The sequence below is a fragment of the Bacillus rossius genome, chromosome 7 (assembly GCF_032445375.1).
Source record: "Bacillus rossius redtenbacheri isolate Brsri chromosome 7, Brsri_v3, whole genome shotgun sequence".
In the NCBI taxonomy this organism is placed as follows: Eukaryota; Metazoa; Arthropoda; class Insecta; order Phasmatodea; family Bacillidae; genus Bacillus; species Bacillus rossius.
In genome coordinates, this window is record NC_086335.1 from 66,746,453 (window position 1) to 66,767,627 (window position 21,175).

At 37.0% G+C, this 21,175-nt stretch overlaps 1 long non-coding RNA gene across 1 annotated transcript; it reads right to left on the reverse strand.

The window, feature by feature from the left end:
• Positions 1 to 3,830: 3,830 nt before the first annotated feature.
• On the reverse strand, positions 3,831 to 6,584 carry LOC134534257 (uncharacterized). The gene is made up of 2 exons (XR_010075474.1): positions 5,964 to 6,584; positions 3,831 to 4,124 (listed from the first exon to the last, which is right to left on the reverse strand). It is a non-coding gene; the product is annotated as an uncharacterized LOC134534257 (long non-coding RNA).
• Positions 6,585 to 21,175: the final 14,591 nt, after the last annotated feature.

Genomic DNA, 21,175 nt, shown 5'->3' on the forward strand with positions numbered 1-21,175 from the left:
TGTTATAATTTTTTGTTTGAGCTTTATTTATAACATGGTGTAATGATAATGCTACAGTTACTAAAAACTAAAACGCTACAAAACTAAAACAAATATTTCTGCAAAACTCCGTTCCCCCGGAGAAACCCCCGGAATGGCCACCGCATGGGGAGCCCAGGAAAAGAAACGGGCTCCCCATTTGGAAGCCACCTGGAAGGTTTTTTTCTGTTCCACCCACCGTTTCTTTGGTAGCCTGACTTGTTACAAGGGATTGTATTCCTACCAGAGAAAATGCCACCATTTTGTCTGGGCAATCCGCCTTGGAGGAGCCGGGGCGCGAACCCGGGTCCTACAAGTCACAAGGCAGGCGCTCTACCCCAGAACCAGAGCGGTAGAGCGGATATTTGCAGTCTTCTTAACACTGACACGATGTTATTCCACGAGTTTACTGTAGTTTCGTATGTCCTTAACACGTGCAGTAACATCTAACCTCGGTAACGAACAAATTTATGTGTTCTCATGTTGTTCGTTTGGCATGAATTATGTAATTTCATAATAGAGAAATATCATTACTTGTATAACTAGTCTGGCAATTTTTTAGTTGAATTTCTGCAAACAAACTTACAGTCCCGCAGTACAATAATTATATAGAAGTATAGACTAGTAAAAAAAATATGTATAGAGCTTGCACTGTCGATGGTAAAGTTATTTTTAAATAAATGTTAGATATTAAAAGAGTGTGTTTAGTTAAAATATGTGTGTGCTTAAAAGCATAAAGTTATTGTATAACATTTTATTCATTTGGTTTTAAACCTTTAAAGCCATAGTTAAGTTAACGTTGTTATTTCACATTTTTTTACCGTGCTTAATATGCGCAGCTAATACTGGAACGCTATTCAAACAATTGTTTGCAAATAGGCATTTTCAAAATCTTAAATAAATTACTAAATCAATGATAGTGTTGGGGAAGTCAAATTAAAAGTTACTTTACATACTGACATCGCCGGAATTTTAGGTAATGATAGTACTGACCTTAAATCGATAATTTTTTGAAGACTAAGAATTAAGATGACACTAGTTTTGTGAGATTTGCTTACTTATTTAGAAATATTCACATTAATTGAATACAACTATATTTTATTGTAATTTGCAGTACTCCTAGGTACAGAATTCGTGGTAACAGCTTACCTCAGGGTTATGCAGGAGCATAAATGTTTTATTTCATAGAACGAAACCCTCAGCAACATAATTAAATCATCGGGATATTTAAACATGAACTTCTTTTAGTACAATACCACAGAATTTTTTTATATATATTGGTGCACATCGCAGTGACAACGCTATTTAATTATTTGTAATTTTAATTGTAACAAAAGTTGGAATACAGTGTTTTAAATATTTTGTATGTGTGTTATTTCTTCTACGTATAGGTAATAGTATAAATCATGTATTATTTTTAAATATTTATAGTATCAAAAGTTAATTTAATGGTTATGTATGTATATTTCCGTCCATAAAAATTGTTTTGTACAAAGTAAAATATCATTCTACAAGAGATTTCACATTTTTATAATTTTGTTGTTTAAGAAATACACCATTGCTGATTACAATGTATGTCCTAAGAAACCTCAGTAACATACAAGAAAACAAGCGAAAATCAGAGAACATCAGAACATATAAAACAAACACATCAAAGAAAATTACGTAGAAAGAATTGGTATTATTACAGCACTACAGCTAACAACGACGGACAGTAGCAACTAGAACTGTAAATAAAGACGAAAAATACTTTGGACAACTCACAGAATTGAATTTTCAGTACTTTTACAAAATATTCCATTGGAGGAAAAGTTCCATCATGGAAAACGACATTTTTTTATTTTACAAATAGTTGTAATAAGAATATGGTGCTGCTCCCTATAACACCTTTTTGGAAACATTTGTTTCTACTAGTGCGCGATCTATGCAATGATTTGTGATTGCTATTATGACAGTCAGAAGCGTTATTTGTAGGCTTTAAAGTTAACCTGAGAAACAGGGGAAGCCTACATTTCACAAAGGGTTGAGGACCAACCCGAACATGCCCGAAGACTTCACCTTCGGCAACTTCGGGACTTTGTTTTTCTTTTAACAAGACGCGCGGGAATTTTGATTAGTGAAGGCCCACCGCCCATACTTAAGGACAGAGGCTATTCCTATCTTGCAGAATCTCGTCACTGTTCAACTATGTAACAGAACTTAACTGAATTCAACATGTTTCAGGATAATTATATTTAGTGTTGTATCTATAGCATGTTTCAATTGTTTTTCATGGAAAATTCAAAATCACCTTTATATATTTACAGCTTAAAAATTTTATTTTCTTTCCGGGAGGGTGCCAGGCTAACTTATGCAGCTGTTTGGTGGGTCGTCGGCCCCAGCTTTGTTCATTAGGATCGTGGCAGTGGTTGAATTACTAACTAGAGAAGTAGTAATACACTCCTCAGGCAGCATGGTTGGCTGATGCCTAACTTAGGTAAGGGGGCACTGGAAATCACTGTCAATTTGTTCTCGCATTTATTGGCATGCTATGCATTGCGGTGTTACACTATGCGTTATACCTTATACTTTACCCTGACAAAAGTGCTTACGTTACATCTAACAGCAGTCTTATTGGGGATTTGCATGGAGTCGGCCATACCCGTAAGTTTTTGAATTACGACTCGAACAGGCTCTACGAGCAGTGAATCTACAAGTGCTTTAATGTCTTTGTTTGGGCCAGCAGACATATGCACGGCTACATTAAATTAAAACGCTTACCTCTGGAGTCAGCGAGTTCCATAATTGTCGACCCTGCGGCGTGGTCACGTGGCAGGGTTAAATCTAAGGCGGTTGGAATAAGCCCGGCTCCGCAAAGATGACCCAGGGATGTGTGGGTAACGAGAGAAAAAATATTTAGAGGTGAGAAAGTCTATAAAACATTTACCACAATATTTAAAGACATGTGTGTGAAAATGCTGAGAGTTAATATTGTGGTCATTCACTAAAAACTGGTTTCATTATATTTGTGAGGTTCATACTGTGCAGCTATACTGCATGACTATTAAGTAAATTATATAAACAATTATTTTATGCACAAATTACTACATTATGTTTCTCACCATAAAAGTAATTGTCCATAAAGGTACATACTGAGGTTGTTTAAAACAATAGCATGTTATGAGACTTTGTAGTGTCACCTGATGGTATAATGTAAAGAGGAAATATTACTGTGTAAGCTCTGTGTTGGTAATGCTCAGTATAGAAATTCAGTAATGTATGAGACATTTGCAGCCTAGATTGTCACTAAAGAATATTTTTTTTATGAAAAAAACAAATATAAATATTAAATTTTTTTTTGTGTCCACAGTAATCTTTTTCCATTGTATTATTTTATCCGTAACATTCCTGAATAAAAAACCCTATCATTGTAGCTTTCCTAATTGTTCGTTGGTTTACTTGATATGTACCAACACAGTGGGTGAATGTATCTTGAAAGCGATACCACATAAAAGGTTACATGTTACATTTAAATTTATATGTTCACTTTATAAAAAAAATACATTTATGTGCTGTGGAATGAAAAAAACGAAGACACATTGAATATTTAAACACTAATATTTTAAAGGCATAAAATCTTGCACTTTCTTTCTTGTACATACTAATAACTACAATGTGTTTTAAAGATAACTGACATGTCAAAAGGTAAAATTATTTATTATGAACGTTCAGCAAAAATCTTTACACTTTTCTTTCCTTTAAATGACAGCATTATTTTTTCCATATGAATCACCCAAGTTTGGTAAGTTTTGAAGATAGACAATCATGAAATATAAGGTTGTAAAAAATACTCTTTATTTCTCCAAAAAAAAAAAAAATTATTTCACTTTCTTAGTTACTATCAATTAACCGGCAATGAAATAAAATTCTAAGTGAAATAAAAAAAGCACTATTATAACAAAAATTCACAAAATAATTCATTTTCATTGAATGTCCAAAGAATTTAATCTAAAAGAAAATGTTCTAATGTCTTCACATGCCAGCATTAAACAGAAAATAATTCTTCCTTTCTATGGAGTGTCCAAAGAGTTTAATGTTTCAGCTCATTTTCTAATTTCCTTACATACCTGCAACAAACAGAAACAATTACAAGTACTGAGAATGTAGAGAATAAGTCATATAAATGGCAATCTGGAGACAAAGTCCATAACAGAAACTGTAGAGCAATAAAGTAATACATAGTATTTAACAGAAACTATATAGCAGAAAAATAATATTCATGGCAACATGATACACACCAGATGGTCAACACATTTTATTTGGTAAGTATATGTATAATTTGATAAGCTCAATAGTTTTGGTAGGCCTATCTTATTTAAATGTATACTGTTCTTCATGTATTCACAGCTTTCAATATTTTTTTTTTGTTTTTAATATTTGTCAAACATTCAGTTACATAAAAAATTGGAAATATCGTATACCTACATCACAAAGAGTGTTTGGGTGATTTAATGCAATGGCAAAATTAGCACCTACACACATTAATTAAAAAAAAAACTACTACTGCTTATAAATACAAATGGTAACAAAAGTTAACAGCACTTAGATGTATAGAATATAAACGTGTGGTGATTGTAGTAGTGACTGCATTTTGCGATACTGTATGCTGCAACACTAAGTGAGATTAATGGCAGAACAGTAAATATTTTTTGTGTAAACTTAAGACAAGCAGCCAGAAAAGTAGGTGGTTTATTTTTATGATTTTATAAAATGTTATAGTAATTAAGTAGTAGTGTTTTGTGTTCATTGTAATTTTACAGTTTATCAGATTTTTTGCAAACAAGAAAATAAAAATTACAAAATACCTTTTGCTTCCTGAAATGCTTTGGAATCATTTTGTAAGACAGCACTGTGTTACATCAAGCAGTCTACCAATAGTTTTATAGTTTTAACATTCATGATTGCGATATCGCAAGTGCCGCCATGTGCGAGTCCCTGCTGTGCTTGCAAAAAGCTTGCTTCAATAAAAACAAGGGCCTCATAATCAGATTTTGTCACATATGGAGTTATGTGTTTCTTGCTGCAAGTATTGCTCTCTTGGGTAATGACTGAAAAACATATCAGGAAGTAAAAAAAAAGTTATAATTTTTACTCTTCTTACTTTTGTTGATTAAAACAAACTTAATAAAATCTTGTGCAGTTTTAAAAACGATAAACAACTTAAAGTACCTCAACATTCTCTTGGGAAATATTTCGATACATGTCAGGATGTGAGAAAAAGTTTTTCAGAATTTTTTCTTTATTCATTTAAAAGCCGCAAAACAATACATATACTCTGTGCATTTTATTTGCTGTTAGGAGAGAGGTGGGTAATAATCTTACGTTGTGGCTTTTCCACAAACTAAAAAAAAATTAGACAAAAACTTTTTTTGACACTAGTCATAGCCCTGAATTTATCCTGAAAACAGACTTTAAATTTCTACAGGTTAGCAAGTAATCAAAGTTTAAAGCTTACATTATAATACCTGTCCATTCACACATACCTGTACGTTCTTAAAGTACAAACACTGGGAAAAAAACTTTTGGACGGAGGACATTCATATGCTTCTGTTACATCAGATATATATCTTGAGAAATAATAATGAAATGTAATATATCTTCAGTATGGTGTTCTATTATACTAGTACAGGTAGGGCTTGTTCTTAAGTATAGAATATGATACCACAGGTAAAATATATACTGTAGTATGTTCTAAATCTAGAATAGGCATGGCCATAGCATAAAATACGTTACCAGAAAGCTAGTTTAATACACAAACATATTTTGTGCAAAACAAGCATTAGAATACTCCCAAACTAAAACCCCCATATAATCATGCTAGTCACATAATAATGCAGAAATGGTAATGACATAAATGTGCCATGTTAATGTCATCATTAATGTGATAATGATATTGTGATACATACTTGTCCCGAAAGTGAAATTGGTAAAAGTTCCGTATAACATATTCAAATTCATCCCTTGATCCAGAAGGCATGATCTTGTATACATTGTTCCTGTGGTACATTTTGCTTGATGTTTTGATTTGGTACATTGAAAGAACATGGGCATACTAACTTGTGTTATTACAATTTATATATGAATGTAAAACAGTTACAAAAGAAATTATTTCACAACACCTGAGATAATTTGTTTGTCTTGTGATGTTCTAGTATTTGTTATGTCCATACTCTTTCGACGTAACAAATTAAAACAGCAAGCATCTTGTACCACAAAACCAAGGGATCAATTTGGACACGTGATACGAAAAAAATTACGTCAACCTAGGCTAAACTTTAAAACCTGTAGAGAGAAAATATGAACTAAATGATGATACATATCTCTTAATTTACACGCAAATCTGAAAGTTAGTTAAAGTTCAGTATCTCATATCCAAGTTTTTCACTTGATCCCGAGGTACATGATGCTTGCTGTTTTAATTTAGTGCGTTGAAAGATCCTGAACATAACGAATACTTGTAATATAACAGTGAATAATAATCTTAAGATTATTACTAAATATGCACTTTCTTTCTATGAATTAAACACTTAACCTTACAATTATTATTAATAAGTGTTTTTGATATCCACCAACATGGTCGTGCTGTTATGAAAATAAAAACAAAGTCACGAAGTTGGCCGAAGGTGAAGTCTTCGGGCATGTTCGGGTTGGTCCTCAACCCTTTGTGAAATGTAGGCTTCCCGAGAAACAGCTAGAGGGTTGACAGCGCTACCTGCCGAGTATTATTTACACTACTTCGAGAGCAATTCTGCTGTATGCATTCCATGGAGTTTACAATGAAATATGGCAGAATTCAATTTCATTATGGCAGTTTTCCGTTGTGGTACTTTTCCGCCTTTTTCGAAGAGACCACGCGGAATTTTTTCCCATTATGGCAGTCTTCCGCGCCCTCCTTTTGCTTAAACGACTGAAATCAGTCTAAAAAAAAGTTCTTAAATAAACCTTAGCCTTATTGAGCCAATTCAACATTATTATATTATATTGTTATTAAAAAGTAAAAAAAAAAAAAAATCCTAGTGGCGCGATTAATACCACGTCCCAGCGTTCTACGGAACCTCTTGAGATTCTAGAAGCTAATGTTTACGAAGGGAAGCCTTCTTTTCACAGACGAGAGAGCCAAACGCCCGATCGTGCATCTTCGGTTTTTTTTTGTTCATTGTAAATAATATTATAAATTCGGGATTACTTTTATTTTGTGCTACAAAAATTCCTCCATTTAATACAACTTGCGGAGATACGAAATTACAACACGTTTATGAGAAATCGCCGTTTATTCATTAACATGCGTCTGTTCATTGGTGCGGCCGCCGCCATATTTTTCGTTTGCCGTGTGTCCGTGAATGTTTATTTTGGACAACTCATGATAACTAATGGTCAATTAGGTTAGGTTAGCTACATTATAAATACTTTAAAACATTGTGGACGGTTGATTTGGTTAGGATAGCTACATTAAAGATACTGTGAAATCTTGTAAACTGTTTCCTAGCGCTGGATAGATACATATTAAAAAGTTATTTGCTAAGCAACCATAAAATTATTTTACAGTATTTTTAATGTAGCTATACTTACCTAATATAACCAACCATCCACAATGTTTTAAAGTATTTATAATGTAGCTAACCTACTGAATAATTCTTTAAATTAAGTTACTTCTTACTAATTTTAAGAATGACATCTTATTAAGTTAAACCCGCGCATTTGGAGAATAAATGCCCGCGAATTTTTTTTTTTCACCCAAATAAATACACCTGTTGTGGCACGGAAAAAAAAAAGCGAGCATGAACTTCGGGGAACTTCGGGTGTGGCTCTCTCGTCAGTGAAATAAAGGCTTCCCGTTTACGAAAGTGGCTATATACGGGTCGATGTTGCTACACGTGGGTCCGCCATCTTTGTGCCACACTTCCGTTCATCGACTTCCGTTCCATGTTCCATTCACGACGTTACGCCTACCAAATGCCGTATACCGAGAGCTAAAAAGTTACACGTCAAAAATGATGTTCGAGACAATGGCGGCTTCAGGATGATTTTTCGGGAGGGGCTATCGCACAAAGAAAGGTCGCAGTTGCAAAAAAAAAATGAAAGTGTTCAGATATTGTCCTTGGAATATTATATACAAATTACAGGTTTCAAATACAGAACCTTAGTAACTCCATGCAACTTTTGATGAGATAAAAGTTTAACATATGAAATTAAATATTTAAGTAAACATAAATATACACTAATCAATAAAATTGGTCTCGTGGGGAGGGGAGGGGGGTTCGCTCCTTCTGGAGCCGCGCTTGGTTCGAGACAGAGCCGTTAACTGGATTACAGAAAGTTGTGAGCAGACCTTGGGGCTTGGGGACCTTTTCTTTGCGCTGTCGGAATAATTCATCCAGAGGAATGATCCGATAGTTTCATTCCGGTATACAGTTCAAATGCTTATTCTCGAAACTGCTGTAGCGGCTAACGGAACCAACGGTGTCGGGTTAGCGAAAAGTCTCTTTGGAAGCGAGGCTACGTTGCTTTCAGTGTCGTCGTCACTGACAGAAGCCAATCACAATGAGGAAAAGAGAATTTTTAACGAAAATATGCTAATTTTTTTTCTTCGATTTCTTCGTCTCTATTTTCCTGTTGGTTGACGTGAAAGTTATGTATGTAAATGACCAAAAAAATATTTTATATGAGCTGTAAAGTTAAGAATGTGAAACGGGAAATTATATTTACATTTTTATGTTTTGTGTGGGAAAAAACAGGTTTTATCTTGTATTTAGTAAAAAATTGTGCAAAAAATTTGTTGCGATGGAAAAACTGGTATTTGAATGACGCTGAACTAGCCTAACCAACCGACCGCACCTTCTTACACTGTTTTACGTGCAGCTAACCTAACCTAACCAAGCGTCCCGAACAAGCCCGAATACCTACCTTCGGCCAACTTCGTCAGTTTTTTTGTTTATTACTTTACAAAATTGTGGATGGTTGGATATTTAGGTTAGTATAGATACATTAAAAATACTGTCAAATCATTTTAATGGTTGTTTAGGAATTTCTAATTTAATATGTAGCTATCGTGACGTAACAAACCATTCACACAATCTCCCAATTTTTTTTAATGTAGCTATACTAACCTAATTAACTTCTTATCTCCACAAAATGTGTTAAATAGAGGAAATTTTGTAGCACGAAATAAAACTATTGCTGATTTTTTTAATTTTTTTTTTAAGGAAGAGGAACTAGTCGAGATAATTACCCCTTCAACATCAATAATCAGTTCGTTTACGTATCCATAAATTCAAACTATGCCTTCAACCTTGAATCCTCCTCGTGTTAATATTTTGAGTCTACAGAAAAAAAAATACATCCCGACGTTGGCCGAAGGTAGATATTCGGGCTTGTTCGAGTCTGTGCAATACAGAATGTACATCGTAGGCTTCCCGTCAAATAAATTAAACTCACCTACCGTTTCCACGATTACAAAGTATTACGCGACTACAATGACGCATTCGTCTTCAAAAATTCGAAGTTGCGAAGAGCAATAAGCTCCCGACTCTCCAGATGAATTGAGATCCTGCTAGCAAAAAAGGTAATGGGAAATTACGATACCTAATTCCGCTAGAGAGCGTCCGAGGATGGGGTCGAGCGATTATTTGTCGGATTGAAAATGATTCATCTAGGGTAGAGAACAGGGCCCCTGGCGACAACCGAGGCACAGCAGGACATGGATACCTGCTCGGGGGGCAAATAGGCGCTGGGTTCGAACCCGCGACCCCCAAGAGTAATGACGCCCCAGCCAAGGAGTATTCAAGTAAACAGAGAATTCACTCCCATGTTAAACATGATTCCCCTATTTCCCCCCCCCCCCCCCCCATCTGAAGTCGATTAGTAACGGTTCTGACACTACCAAGCACACAGCACAAAAACCAAAGAAATTTAATTCCGTCCCGAACACATCAGGATTGAGGTATCTACGTATTAGGGACCGGAAAAATTCGCGGGTTCAATGACCTGCAGGATAAACTCCATAGTTCTACGTACACTCGGTCAAATGTCACCCACTCATTGGCTGCTGTCGTGTGAGACGTCCCAACGTAGCAGCCTGTGATTCGACAAAGCTTTGGTTGGGCGTTTCTCATTGGCCCAGAGTCAGCCAGGTGAGTTGTGAGCCAATAGCAGAGGCAGCACTGAGGTATAACTATTTGTATATTAGCCTATCGCGAAATGAATCCGCGAATTTTTCGGGTCTCTAGGTATCTTTCATAATTACTCGGGTTCAGGATCTAGGGCTCATTAATACGTTTATACGGACGACCTTGTACGGATGCGTCCGTGTCTCGCCCCCGATGGCGCGCTTCGCTCTGCGGGTGAAAATTACACTTCTATGAGAGAAATTTCCCTCTCCGAGAGATTTTTTTTTTGGCGGGGGGGGGGGGGGGGGGACGAGGAAAGTAAAACGGGAAATTTTTCCTGAAACGGGAATTTTTCGCTCTAAATAGGGAAATTTCCAGGATTTTGAGGTTTTTTGCGACATTTTCGAGGAAACTTGACACCAAGATGGCCACCGTGACGTCACAATCCAAGATGGCGGGCCCCGTCTCCCGGCTCCACAACCTACACTTCATATACTACTTATGGAGATAACACGGAGTCTTTCTTACAAAACTGACGCATAATTTTATATTTTAATTGGTGTTTCATTCAAACATAATTTTTATAAGCCTTGGAAAGGTCAATCGAATAATAATTGGACTTTATTTTGTTTTATTATACTTATTAATGTGCTCAGTTAATACTGGGAAGCTATTCAGCGAACGGTTTACAAATATTTTTTTCCTATTGGAGATACTAAGACAACACAGAGCATAAATGCCCGTGTAAGAATCCGAACCCAGTGTAACTGAGAACACTATTTTGTAGTGATACAGTTGTTGCCATGTAAATGTGCGTATTTACAAATATCTGTAAGTTTACATGAACATTTATGTTCCATTTACAAAAAAACAAAACAAATAAACGTGTGTTGCTCTCTCTAAATGAACCTTCGAGAGATTCTTCTTACCCGTGACGTCACACCCTGAGCTGCGTGACGTAGTCTTCTGTGGGTGGAGCCATCTTGAGTCACGCGCGCGGTTATTGGTCCGACAGTCGAGTGAGGAGGATTTAGTCGAGATTTTCAATGACGCTCTTCGCAGGGAAATAATCTTAATTGTATTAATTTATTTATTTTAACGAAATTACGAAAGTAAGAAAGATGTACTGATGTCATTTCTGGCGCCGTAGAAACTAGTGTCATTGGGGAAAACTCTGAGGTATAATTCGAATACAAAGACACCGTAGGTTCGTGTAAATATGCTGTATGCCATAATGTAATGTGTGATTTATGAATTGCAATTTGAATAAGAGGTAGATAAACAACTTAGATTTTTTATATACATATATTTATATTACGCCTGACTTAAGTCAGCACATCACAAACCATTATAATTACACAGGCCTGCGATGAAAAAATTGTTTGGAATTTAAAGGGTGATTCTTAAGTATTTTAGTGTGCTCAATTCAGGAAAAATATTTTAAAAAGTCCATCACGTACAGTTTTTTTACAAAATATACTTACCGTACAATTGTTATATTACAATTTTCCCCTCAGGAGTAAATGCATACACTAATGTTTTCTGATTTTGTATATTTATAATTATAATTGCGGGGTCTAATTAGTTTTAATTGTTTTAAAGATTTCTGGTATAAAAGCATTAAAGTTCAAGAGCAGGTGATAAAGATGACTTTCGGTAGAGGAATGAGAGCAGCCAGGGTGAAGAGGTTCTTGGCCGCCAGACAGCCAAGAACATGTTCAATCAGGTTCTAACAGGATTTTTCATGTTCTGTCCTTCTCGTTCATAGCACTTCTTACTTTCCTTCTATCATTCTTCCCTTGGTGTGCCGACCTCCGTAGCGTAGTCGGATGCACACCGGCGAGGGGTTCTGGGTTCGAGTCCCGGGTAAGGCATGGGTGTTATTTACAAGCTACAAATTGATTGATTAGGGCATGATAATGATTCGAATATGGACGAATTGTACAGAGATTTTATTGATAAGATATGATAAAAGAAAAAAAAAGCTTCGTATAAGGACACGCTCATTTCTGGCTGAACGGGTACCCCCCAAGGCCATAACTATCAAGGTAGAAGAAGAAGGTTCCCTTGGTGTTGACACAGTTAACGTGGTCTTACAGTCGTATAAAATCTAATTTGCTCTTGGTTTTGTTTGTGTGTGTTTTTTGTTTTTTTGACCACTGACTTATTTATTTATTTATAAAATGACCTCCAGAGGATGTCGTGTTTCTCCTGATAAGTTTTGTTATATTTGTGGAAGTTTTATTGTGAAAAAACAACAGAGAAATATTACTGATTTTGTGAAAACAGCGTATTTTGCCTATTTTGGTATGAAGCTAGGGTACCAAGACAAATCGTGGGCACCACATAAAGTGTGTTCTATTTGTGTAGAAGAACTTCGTCAGTGGACCCAAGGTAAGAAAAAATCTTTTCGATTTGGAATCCCCATGATCTGGAGAGAGCCTCGTAATCATTCAGATGATTGCTATTTTTGTTCTTGCGATATTCAAGGTTACAATTTGATTAATAAGAAACAGATTTTTTATCCAAATATTCAGAGTGCTATGCGTCCTGTTCCCCATGGTCCAGATATTCCAGTACCCGTTGCTCCAAAGTCATTAGATGATATATCACTACCAGAAACATCTGAAGAAGAAATCACTGTTTCAGGTGATGAAGAATTCTATATACCTCAAAGTGAACCTCAACTGTTTTCCCAATGTGAATTGAACGATTTGATCAGGGATTTAAGTTTATCTAAAGAATCTGCTGAGTTGCTATCTTCTCGACTGAAAGAAAAAAATTTATTAGCTGCAGGTACTTCTTTCTACTGGTACAGAAACCGTGAAAAACATTTCACTCCATTCTTCACTCAGCATGAGGAACTGGTTTACTGCCATAATATAACAGCGTTAATGGGTATGTTTAATATTGAGTATAATAGCAATGAATGGCGTCTTTTCCTTGACTCGTCAAAGAGAAGTTTTAAAGGCGTACTTCTGCACAATGGTAATAAGTATGCATCAGTACCAGTAGCCCACTCTGTTTACTTGAAAGAGCGTTATGAAAATTTAGAAATGATATTGTCAAAGATTAATTATAATGAACATATGTGGACGATTTGTGGAGATTTAAAAGTGATCTCGTTGTTACTGGGACAGCAGGGAGGGTACACAAAATTCCCATGCTTTATATGTGAATGGGACAGTAGAGACAAAAGTTCACATTGGATTAGAAAGGAGTGGCCAAGAAGAGAAGCATTAGTACCAGGAGTTAAAAACGTGTTAAGAGAAAATCTTGTCGAACCAGAGAAAGTTCTTCTGCCCCCACTCCACATTAAATTGGGTATTATGAAGCAATTCGTCAAAGCATTGCCAAAAGATGGCCCGTGTTTCAAATACTTGGGAGAAAAGTTTCCAGGATTGTCTGAGGCGAAATTGAAAGAGGGCATTTTTGTCGGCCCTGATATTCGTAAGTTGATGAAAGATGATGTGTTTGAGACGAAAATGAATATAACAGAAAAAGAGGCTTGGCTTTCTTTGAAAGAGGTAATAACCAAGTTTCTAGGAAATTATAAGGACCCTAACTACATGTTCATTGTAGAGAATATGCTGACTAAACTGAAAAATCTGGGTTGTTCGATGAGTTTAAAACTTCACTTCCTGAATTCCCATCTTGACTACTTCCCACAAAACCTAGGAGCTGTGAGTGAGGAACAGGGTGAAAGATTTCACCAAGACGTGAAAGAAATGGAAAGGAGGTATCAAGGTCGATGGAACATTACTATGATTGCTGACTACTGTTGGATGCTGAAGAGGGACTTACCGGACAAAGTCTACAAACGAGAAAGCCATAAAAGGAGCTTCAAAAAGAAGAGAATGAGGCATAATGAAGACGAATAAACATACAAATTGGTCATATCATACAGTAAATGGTGTTAAAAGCGCTCTAAGTGATTTATGAACAATAAATTTTATGATAAATAAAAATAAAGTGAAGTTTCTTGATCATTTATAAAATTGTATTATTTCTCCTAATTTTTATTTGCATTTTGTAGGAAAACCTTACGTGATGGAAAAAAACCATGGTCATATTTGGATTCAGCACACTTAAAAATATAAAGTTCAGCCACCAAATGTGAGACAATTTTCAAAAATTCGAAAAATGCAGGCCTGTGTTATTTTTTGAATTAACTGGGTTACGACCTAAGTATTCAGTAGTCTAAAACACTTTTTTTACGCTACAGTCAGTCAGTTACTTTAATTTCAACACTTTTTTTTATACAGGAGCAGAAAGACAAAAAAAATGTCAGTCGAATTAGCTCTGCCTGAAACTCTGAGGTCGATTAAGTGGTGCCCCTTGAACATATGCACCCGAGTCGAGCACGTACATATTTTTCCTTTGCTTGCCGTTATCTACGATGGTGCTAAATCCTCGGTTTAAATCCCGCCACGACTTCAATGAGAAGTTACTTTATAACACGCAACTTGTCGGACTAGCTTAAATATTTCAAACGAATGTCCTTCCAACGTTCCTAAGGTCACCAAAAATTACTATATTTACGATTGCTCGCCCACAGCCTTAAAAAATCCTGGAGACTAATGGAACGTCTGTGTACATAACTTGGTGTTTATTTATGCACGTATTTGCTTCTCTGGTTGATTGGTTACGCATGGTACACTCAGTTGCGCTCAAACCGGCACATCGCCGTTGCACCGGCACGGGTACACTCAGTGACTGATGTAACCTCCCGCGGAACATACGGCCACTTGAGCGTCGCATCGTGCTGCAAGGGCGTTGCCGTCGACAAGATTTCACACCGTCGCGAATTCACAAAGATCACAGATTGCAAACTATCCAGTGATCTTCGTATAATTCGCGGATATTGAATTGACTTAACTCGAACAAGAGCCATCATGGAATATTAACAAAACGGTAAAACGTGTTTATAACATAACACAGACTAAGGAAGAGGTAACTCAGCGTGATTTCCTATCTGACAACACACGACCGTCCTATGTGCTATTGTGAATCATGTTAGGAAACCTTTTCACAGACGAGAGAGCCAAACGCCCGATCGTGCATCTTCGGGGTTTTATTTTTGTTAATTGTAAATGTGTTGATAAAAGGATACTAATGGTCAATTAGGTTAGGTTAGCTACATTATAAATACTTTAAAAAATTGTGGACGGTTGATTTGGTTAGGATAGCTACATTAAAGATACGGAAAAAAAAAGAGCGAGCATTAACTTCGGGGAACTTCGGGTGTGGCTCTCTCGTCTGTGAAATGAAGGCTTCCCAACATGATTCACAATAGGTAGGTTCGACAAAATGGCGGTCAAATATGGGGCGCACGACCTGTTGTTACTGTTAGTGTTATTTTTCCAACTGTGCGCCCGGCTCAGCTGGAAATAAGAGCTTCTTAGCTTCGTTTCCAGTGAGAGCCTCCTGAGGCGAGGTCTCAGTCACGAAGCAAGGAAGATAGAGTCGCAACTCAATGCTGTAACTAACGATCTTATTATTTTCTTTGGAAATCAGAGAACTGCGCGGTAATCATAAACAAACTAACAACCTAAAAGTCGTTAAATTTTTCGAAAGTAAATGTTGTCAGCCTTGAGTTTTTTTTTTTGTTTTTGGCCGTTCGTTGCTGGAAATACTCACCGTGAATGTTTAAGATCATCCATTTTACAATACGGAGCAACCGAAATACCACGTTAAAGTTATTTATCTTTTGTTTTGAAACTTAAAAAAAAAAATAAAAATAAACTGCATAGCCGCAAAGTGTGAGTTTTTTTTAAAAAAAAAATTCATAACCTCAGTTTCAATCGCAAAAAAAAAAAAAAATTACACACGCGCACAGTTCTGCGCATGTGCACGTGGCCAGCCATTATTACATCATCGCTTCCGAAGTATATACTCAATACGTTACTCCGTTAGCACACACAGTTCCGTTAAATTCAGTATGTACTAAGAATGTTTGTAAAAGTAGGTTTTTTTTAAAAAAAATTAAGTTGTGATGTTTAAGGAAATTCAAAGTTTTCTTTATATTTAAAATCTCTCTCTTTTTTTTTTTTTTGACGTTGGCATTACTCAACCGCGCAGTATTGTTCCGGCGGTCCAAGAGAGGCGAAACCGTCAGACGACAGAGGTGCGCCGTGGAAGGACGGACGAGTGGCCGAGTGTTTGCTCGGGACTTTGAATATATATTCAAAGCTCGGGAGGACCGGTCCCCCCCCCCCCCTCCCTTCTAAGGCAAGCGAGACAACAAGCCCCGTGGCACCATCTCGCGGCACGACGGGACACCACGACCGCCTCCCAGCGCTGGCTCGGTGGATCCTTCAACCCGGGCCTCGACAGAGTGTCCACAGTTAATACTTTCCTACTAGATCTAGTACTTTTATAATTTTTTTAGTGGTCTAGTACCTACATTTACGCTCAGATCTAGTACTTTTTTTTCTTTAATATAATAATACTACAGTAACTCCAATATGTTTTATTATTAAGCGTAATTATTTTTAAAAACTATGGACTATGGAATGTATGTGTGTGTGGTGTGATATTTCAGTTCGAGCATTGCAATGTCATAATAACTTTCTAAATTGTTAAAACCATAAATTATAATTTAGTAATTTTTTTTTTAAATCTAGTACTTTTTTATCGCCTAAGTTGGTACGAGATATTTTTTCCTTGTGGACACTCTGGCCTCGAGGTGGACACGGCCCCATCTGCTCTAGTCCAGTTGAAGGGACGCGAGCGACACCCGCAGGTCTGATCGACCAGGAACTAGGTATCCTGCTACTTCAATGGCGTTGCAAGCAGTAGCGTAGCCAGGATTTGTGTATGGGGGGGGGGGGGGGGGGGGTTAAGAAGCATGTCCCCCCCCCCCAACTATTAAAGCGGGGGGGTCCTGGGGTCCTCCCCCGGAAATATTAGGATTTTAAGGTGTAAAATAGTGCTATTTGAGCAGTTTTCGGTACTTAACTTTAAATATTGTAATGGTAAAAATATTATTATTAATTTTTTATTAAAAAAATTGTTTGAGTGATGAAGTAAGAAATTAATTAAAGATGTTTTATCAATCCAATTGCCTTGTCCACGTCCACTCAAAATCATAAATCATGCTCGAAGCTCGACAATACAAAAAAAAAAAGGAATAAAAATGGTTGGGTTTCGGCAGAACTGGCCTATTCCTGGAAACAATTAGCTTTAGCTTGAAGAGTTAACCAGTCACCACCTGCTTATAATTACCGCGCTGGTTAAATACAATAGGTGTAAGATATTTGAAAGCTTGGGACCCGTCACGGCGTCACAACCTTATAGCTTCTGCTCGCGACAGGGGTAGGGGTAGGGGAAGGGAAGGAGAATCGGTAGGGCTCGCTTACTCTTCCCCTCCAGTGCAGTGGCCGGTAATAGCAGTAAGACACCCAGGCTGTTAGCTAACCTGCTTTCAGATGAGAAAGAAAAAGGTGGCAAAGGGGGTGGGGGGGATAGAACCCCTAACCCCCCCCCTCCTGGCTACGCCCCTGGTTGCAAGAAAACGGTAACCTTATTCAACCTTCGATGACCCCTGGTTACAGGCCAAAATACTAATGGCCTTTTGTGAATGTTGTCACAGTATGTTGCCAGTTCTCAGAAGAATCGGGATGAGTTTCTACCCCTTGTAACGTTTGCATGGTATGGATGGATAGTAGGCTACAGACTACAAGAAACAAAACAATGGTAAAAGTACGATGATAGTGTCTAATGTATTTTAATAACTAATAGTAGCTTCAAGTGAGAATTGCAAAATCTGGAGCATTTAAATTTTTATATAATTTTATGTTTCTCACGAACGAAGATGGACCCTCGTGGCAGATGTGAGACGTCACGTGTTTTTGGACACATTGCTTGTGAGAAGTAATGCATCAGGCAAACGGAAAACAAGCCAGTGAAAATTAATTCTCTTTATTTTGGTAGCCACATATTTTGTGGTGTGGCATACCATACTTTTCTTTATTTACCAATTAGTAGAGACCCGGAAAATTCGCGGATTCATTTAGTCGCAAGCTAGAATGCAAACATTCACACACTCGCACTGTGTTCATGATTGGCACGCAGTTGTTTGGACACGCCTAGGGTTACCAGACACTCATAATAAAAAAGGACGACATTCATCTCGCAAAAGGAGGACATTTCACTAAAAAGGAGGACAATATATATATATATTTTAAAAAGCCATGAATTAATTACAATGGAGTACGATATTTTACAATGTTTTTGCATTTAATACAGTTTCAGTATAAAGAATCAAACAAACTACGCACATACAGCATATTAAAAACACGTGCTTCTGCATGTGCTGCTACCTGTCAAGCTGTCATAGTACTACTTACTAGTGGGATGACTCTGCGGACAGCGCGCGCTTTGCCCAGAGTGTAACTGCAGGAATTATCTCACTTTATAAAAAAGCCGGACATTTTGGAGCATTAAGGATAATCCGGCCGGACACAAAAAAATTAATAAAAAGGAGGACATGTCCTCCTTTTGCCGGACGTCTGGTAACCCTAGACACGCCCCTCTACGACCGTGAGCCAACGATGTTCAGCTTGGAGAGAAGTAAGCGAATCAGGCAGTGCCAACTAACAAGGATGAAAATGTTCTCGCTAAGAAATCAACCAATGGGAAAGTAAACATGGGTCGAGCACACCTATAACTTTGAATTCTATCCTGAGGCCAGAAGAATCCAAGAAATTTCCGGGTTTCTACCAATTAGTATTAAATAATTTTTTTTCAGAGTTCAATTCTCTTCTACCAAGCAATTAATGGTCATTTAGTTAAATTACCGTTATAATGCTTGTATTTATGGGCCCATCCAACAGATCGCGTCACATGTAGCGCAAAATAACGGTCTCGAGTTTCCACTGTAAGAGTCTCACGTTTAAATCGATGGTGTTGTCTGTAAAGTCGGTTTACAGACGATAATGTTACGTGATAACGTCATAAGAAAACATTGATGAAAAATTGCATACTTTTTAATTTTCAAACATTATTTACAGCTTTTTGCAAATTTAATTTAAATAATTTGTTTAAATATAATCATGAACAATTAGTTTAAAAAGCCCGCCTTAACCTGTTTGATATTACAGAAGATTTTCTCGCACGGGTGGTTGGGCCGGGTCTTGCACGCTCGGCTCAGGCGGAACGTGACAATTTTTTCGTCCACGCAGCCGGCGTTCATCGATTTATAAGACGTTATCACGTCAAAAAATGGTTGTCTGTAAAGTTGGTTTACGGACGATAGTTTAACGTAACGTCATAACAAAACATTGATGAAATGATTGCATACTTTATGAATAAAATTGAATCATTTTTATTTGAAAAATAAAAGAATAAATACTTGAAATTATACTAGTAATCAGATTTTTAAAATGCAAAAATAATTAACCTTTATTGCCGAAATTGTTGTTGTAATAAGCAATGAAAACCACATTAACTTTTCACTTCACTTTATAAACAGTCGACGAAACAGTTCACGTGTAGATGACACGTAATTAATTTTAAAAACTGGCGTTTGGCTATAAAGTTTAAATATAATTATGAACAAGTTTTAATATATAATAAACTGCAATCAAATATCTATCATCAATTATATGAATCACCATAGTTTTTTAGTCAATTGTAACATAACCTATTATTACTGCACTCGCCGACAGCGTAACGGAACAATGAGCGTAACGGGACACAGTATAACGGAACAATGTGTGTAACGGGACACTTTTTCGTGCGTGCAGCCGGCGTTCATCGATTTATTAGACGTTGTCACGTCAAAAACGGGTTTTGCTTTCCTCGCCGACGGGAGTGTCAGAACTGCCCAGCGTGACATCTGTCGACGTGACAGCGGCAAGCCTCCGACCGCCCAGAGCATGCCACGGTGACAGCAGCTGTCCGGTGGGACTGGTTGTTGCGTGTGATCGCAAGTCCTCAGCACCGCCGCCCGTCCGAGCGAGATACGTTCCAGCCATCGGCATCCTGAACGACGACGTACTGCCATTTTTTTGACGTGATAACCGTCTTATAAATCGATGAACGCCGGGCTGCACGCACGAAAAAAAAATTGTCACGTTCCGCCTGAGCCGAGCGTGCAAGAACCGGCCAACCACCGTGCGAGAAAATCTTCTATAATATCGAACAGGTTAAGGCGGGTTTTTTAACTAATTGTTTCGTGATTATATTCAAACAAATTATTAAAATTAAATTTGCAAAAAACTGTAAATAATATTTGAAAATTTAAAAAGTATGCAATTTTTCATCAATGTTATCTTATGACGTTATCACGTAAAATTATCGTCCGTAAACCGACTTTACAGACAACCCCCCTTTTTTTTTTTTTGTGGTTGTAATTGTTACAGAAGTATTCATGAAAAATTACGGATATCTGTATGTTTGTACGTTTACCCGAAAACAACCTCATCCCTACAAATATAGTGTTCGCAGTAATAATTCTGGGTTCGGATTCTTACCCGGGAATTTACACTTTGTGTTTGCCCCGGTACCTCCAATAGTTAAAGTTATTTGTAAAACGGTTCCTGAATATATTTCCGACACTACCTGCGCACATTAAATAAGCATAACAAAATAAAATAAAGTTTAATTATATAATATTCAATTATCGTTTCCTTGGTTTAAAGAAATTATGTTTAAATGAAACATCAATTAAAATATAAAATTATGCGTCAATTTTCGTAACAAATACTCAGTATTATCTCGAATAAACATTTTAATATATGCAAAATAAACCACAGCCATGTGCTTTACGAGTTTACGATATCTTTCTTGTAGAATTATGACTAGTTTACAAAGGAATATTTTGTCAAAGTAGGTACAGACTTGTTTTGACGTGACAACGTTTAATAAATCGATGAACGCCGGCTGCACGCACGTAAAAGTGTACCGTTACGCACATTGTTCCGTTACGCTGTGTCCCGTTGCGCTCATTGTACGCTTGCGCCGCATATATCTCTCTTCCACTCGATTAGCCTATGCGTCCGAGGAGA